The following is a 5,000-nucleotide window of genomic DNA, read 5'->3' as shown; positions in this document are numbered from 1 at the left end:
TGTGTGTGAGACTGAGTTTGTGAGTGTGAGTGTGAGAGTAAGTGCGTGACAGTGAGTGTGAAAGTGTGTGAGATTGTGAGTGTGTGAGAGAATGTCTAAGTGTGTGAGAGTGAGAGAGTGAGTGTGTGAGTGTGTGTGTGCGAGAGAGTGTGTGGGAGAGAGTGGGAGTGTGTGAGAGTGTGAGAGACTGAGAGTTTGTGTGTGTGTGTGAAAGAGTGTGAGAAACTGAGTGTGTGAGAGTGTTAGAGTGTGTGTGATTGTGAGATTGTGAGAGTGAGAAACTGAGAGTGTGTGTGTTAGAGTGTGTGAGATTGTGAGTGTGTGAGTGTGAGACTGAGTGTGTACGAGTGTTTGAGAGTGTGTGAGTGTGAGAGAGAGTGAGTGTATGAGAGTGTGAGTGAGAGAGAGTGTGAGAGTGTGTGAGTGTGAGTTTGTGAGAGTGTGAGAGTGTGTGAGAGAGTCCGAGCGACGGTGAGTGTGTGTGAGTGTGAGAGTGTGAGTGTGCGAGTGTGAAAGTGTGTGAGAGATTGTGAGTGTGTGAGAGAATGTCTAAGTGTGTGAGAGTGAGAGAGCGAGAGACTGAGAGTGTGAGTGCGAGTGTGTGGGGGAGTGTGAGAGACTCAGAGTTTGTGAGTGTGAGTGTGAAAGAGTGGGGGAAACTGAATATGTGTGTTAGAGAGTGTGTGAGATTGTGAGTGTGAGAGTGAGTGTGAGAAACTGAAAGTGTGTGAGTGTTAGAGTGTGTGAGATTGTGAGTGTGAGTGTGTGTGTGTGAGAGACTGAGTGTGTAAGAGTGTTTGAGAGAGTGTGAGTATGAGAGAGTGAGTGTAGGAGAGAGAGTGTGAGTGAGAGAGAGTGGGAGAGTGTGAGTTTGTCAGAGTGAGTGTGTGAGAGTGTGTGTGTGTGAGAGTGCGCGAGTGTGTGAGAGTGTGTGAGATTGTGATAGTGTGTGTAAGAGTGTGAGAGTGTGAGAGTGTGTGAGTGTGGGGGAGAGTGTGCGTGAGTGTGTGTGAGAGGGTGAGTGTGTGGGTGTGAAAAAGTGTGAATGAGAGGGTGAAAGTGTGAGAGTTTATGTGTGAGAGTGTGTGAGAGGGTGTGTGTGAGTGTGTAAGTATGTGAGAGTGTGTGAGTGAGATAGTTTATGTGAGTGTGTGAGCGTGTGTGTGTGAGAATGTGTGAGTGTGTGTGAAAAAGTGTGTGAGGGTGAGACTGAGTGTGTGTGAGTGAGAGTGTGTGTGTGTGAGAGTGTATGTGTGTCAGTGTGAGAGTGTTGAGTGTGTGAGAAAGAGTAAGACAGGGTTTGATAGTGTGAGTGTGTGAGTGTGTGAGAGAGTGTGTGTGTGTGTGTGTGAGAAAGTGTGAGTGTGTGAGAGACTGAGTGTGAGTGTGTGACTGTGATAGTGTGCATGAGTGTGAGTGTAAGTGTGTGAGTATGAGTGTGAGTGAGTGTGAGAGTGATAGATTGAGTGTGTGAGTTTGTGAGAGTGTGTGAGTGAGAGACAGTGTGAAAGGGTGAGAGAGTGTGTGTGAGTGTGTCAGTGTGAGAGTGTGTGTGTGTGAGAAAGAGTGAGAGGGTGTGAGTGTGTGTGAGAGTGAGTGATAGATTGTGAGTGTGTGAGAGTGTGTGACTGTGAGTGTGTGTGAGTGTGTGAGAAAGAGTGTGAGGGAGTGTGTGAGAGACTGTGAGAGTGTGTGAGTGTGAGTGTGTGAGAGTGTGTGTGAGAAAGAGTGTGAGGGAGTGTGTGTGTGTGTGAGAGAGACTGTGAGTGTGTGAGAGTGTGTGACTGTGAGTGTGAGTGTGTGAGGGAGTGTGTAAATGTGAGTGTGAGAGTGTGTGAGTGTGAGAGTGTGAATGTCTGAGTGTGAGTGCGCGAGTGCGAGTGTGTGAGATTGTGATAGTGAGAGTGTGAGAGTGAGTGTGAGAGTGTGAGTGTGAGAGTGTGGGGGAGTGTGTGTGAGAGGGTGAGTGTGTGTGTGAAAAAGTGTGAGTGAGAGGGTGAAAGTGTGTGAGAGTTTATGTGTGAGAGTGTGTGAGGGAGTGTGTGAGTGTGTAAGTGTGTGAGAATGTGTGTGAGTGTGAGAGAGTGTGAGTGTGAGAGAGTGAGTGTGTGAGTGTGAGATAGTTTATGTGAGTGTGTGAGAGCGTGTGTGTGAGAATGTGTGAGTGTGAAAAAGTGTGTGAGGGTGAGACTGAGTGTGTGTGAGAGTGTGTGAGTGAGAGTGTGTGAGTGTGAGAGTGTGTTGAGTGTGTGAGAAAAAGTAAGATGGTTTGATAGTGTGTGAGAGTGTGTGTGTGAGAGAGAGCGTGTGTGAGTGTGTGTGAGAGTGTGAGTGTGTGAGAGACTGAGTGTGAGTGTGTGACTGTGATAGTGTGTGCGAGTGTGAGTGTAAGTGTGTGAGTGCGTATGAGTGTGTGAGAGTGAGAGTGATAGACTGTGAGTGTGTGAGTTTATGAGAGTGTGTGAGAGTGAGACAGTGTGAGAGTGAGACAGTGTGTGTGTGAGAAAGAGTGAGAGGGTGTGAGAGTGTGTGACTGTGATAGTGTGAGTGTGAGTGTGTGTGAGAGTGAGCGATAGATTGTGAGTGTGCGTTTGTGAGAGTGAGATTGTGAGTGTGTATGTGTGTGAGAAAGAGTGAGTGTATGAGTGTGAGTGTGAGATTGCGTGAGTGTGTGAGAGACTGTGTGAGTGTGAAAGAGTGTGTGAGAGTGTGTGAGAGAGTGAGAGGGTGTGAGAGACTGAGAGTCTGTGAGTTTGTGAGTGTGAGAGAGTGTGAGTGTGTGTTTGAGTGTGAGTGTATGTGAGTGTGTGTGAGAGTGAGTGTGTGAGTGTGACTGTGAGAGTGTGCGTGAGTGTGAGTGTGTGAGTGCGTGAGTGTGTGTGAGTGAGTGTGAGAGTGATAGATTGTAAGTGTGTGTTTGTGAGAATGTGTGACAGAGTGTGAGTGTGTGAGAGCGATTGTGAGTGTGAGAGTGTGAGTATGAGAAAGAGTGTGAGGGAGTGTGAGCGTGTGTGAGAGAGACTGTGAGAGTGTGTGAGTGTGTGACTATGAGTGTGTGTGAGTGTGAGAGTGTGTGAGAGTGTGAGAAAGAGTGAGGGAGTGTGTGAGAGAGACTGTGAGAGTGTGTGACTGAGTGTGTGTGAGTGTGAGAGTGTGTGAGAAAGTGTGAGGGAGTGTGTGAGAGTGTGAGAGAGACTGTGAGTGTGTGACTGAGAGTGTGTGTGACTGAGAGTGTGTGAGAGTGTGTGTGTGAGTGTGTGAGTGTGTGAATGAGTGTGTGTGAGAGTGATAGACTGTAAGTGTGTGAGTTTGTGAGAATGTGTGACAGAGTGTGTGTGAGCGCGATTGTGAGTGTGAGAGAGTATGAGGGAGTGTGTGAGTGAGACTGAGTGTGTGAGAAAGAGTGTGAGGGAGTGTGTGAGAGACTATGAGAGTGTGTGAGTGTGAGTGTGTGAGAGTGTGTGTGTGAGAAAGAGTGTGAGAAAGTGTGAGGAGTGTATGAGTGTGTGAGAGAGACTGTGAGAGTGTGTGAGAGTGTGTGACTGTGAGTGTGTGTGTGTGTGTGTGTGCGTGAGTGTGAGATTGTGTGAGAGTGAGTGTGACAGACTGTGTGTGTGTTTGTGAGAATGTGCGAGTGTGAGTGTGTGAGAGTGTGTGAGTGTGTGACTGTGAGAGTGTGTGAGTGTGAAAGAGTGTGTGTGAGTGTGTGAGGAGAAAGAGAGAGGGTGTGAGAGTGTGAGAGTGTGTAAGAGTGTGAGAGAGTGTGGGAGAGTGTGTGAGAGGATGAGAGTGTGAGAGACTGAGTATGTGAGAGTGTGTGAGTGAGAGAGTGTGTGAGAGTGTGTGAGACTGAGTGTGAGAGTGTGTGACTGTGAGAGTGTGTGTGAGTGTGAGAAAGTGTGAGAAAGTGTGAGGGAGTGTGTGAGAGTGTGAGAGAGACTGTGAGTGTGTGACTGAGAGTGTGTGTGACTGAGTGTGTGAGAGTGTGTGTGTGAGTGTGTGAGAGTGATAGACTGTAAGTGTGTGAGTTTGTGAGAATGTGTGACAGAGTGTGTGTGAGAGCGATTGTGAGTGTGAGAGTGTGAGTGTGTTTGTGTGAGAGTGTGTGAGAAAGTGTGAGGAGTGTATGAGTGTGTGAGAGAGACTGTGAGAGTGTGTGAGAGTGTGTGACTGTGAGTGTGTGTGTGTGTGCGTGAGTGTGAGATTGTGTGAGAGTGAGTGTAACAGACTGTGTGTGTTTGTGAGAATGTGCGAGTGTGTGTGTGTGAGAGTGTGTGACTGTGAGAGTGTGTGAGTGTGAAAGAGTGTGTGTGAGTGTGTGAGGAGAAAGAGAGGGTGTGAGAGTGTGTAAGAGTGTGAGAGAGAGTGGGAGAGTGTGTGAGAGGATGAGAGTGTGAGAGACTGAGTATGTGAGAGTGTGTGAGTGAGAGAGTGTGTGAGAGTGTGTGAGTCAGAGTGTGAGAGAGTGAGAGAATGTGTGAGAGAGTGAGAGAGAGAGTGAGAGAGTGACAGAGAGTGTGAGAGAGAGAGAGTGAGAGAGAGAGTGAGAGTGTGAGAGAGAGAGTGTGTGAGAGTGAGTGTGAGAGAGACAGTGTGAGAGAGTGAGAGAGAGTGTGTGACAGAGTGTGAGAGTGAGAGACTGAGAGTGAGTGTGTGAGTGTGTGCGTGCGAGAGTGTGTGTGGGAGAGAGTGGGAGAGTGTGTGAGTGTGAGAGACTGAGAGTTTGTGAGTGTGTGAGATTGTGAGAGTGAGAAACTGTGAGAGTGTGTGAGTGTGAGAGTGTGTGAGAAAGTGTGAGGGAGTGTGTGAGAGTGTGAGAGAGACTGTGAGTGTGTGACTGAGAGTGTGAGAGTGTGAGGGAGTGTGTAAATGTGAGTGTGAGAGTGTGTGAGTGTGAGTGTGAATGTGTGAGTGTGAGTGCGCGAGTGCGAGAGTGTGTGAGATTGTGATAGTGTGTGTGAGAGTGTGAGAGTGAGTGTGAGAGTGTGAGTGTGAGCAGT

The sequence above is a fragment of the Callorhinchus milii genome, unplaced genomic scaffold (genome assembly GCF_018977255.1).
Source record: "Callorhinchus milii isolate IMCB2004 unplaced genomic scaffold, IMCB_Cmil_1.0 Scaffold720, whole genome shotgun sequence".
NCBI lineage: Eukaryota > Metazoa > Chordata > Chondrichthyes > Chimaeriformes > Callorhinchidae > Callorhinchus > Callorhinchus milii.
Note: the sequence above shows the minus strand (reverse complement) of the source record.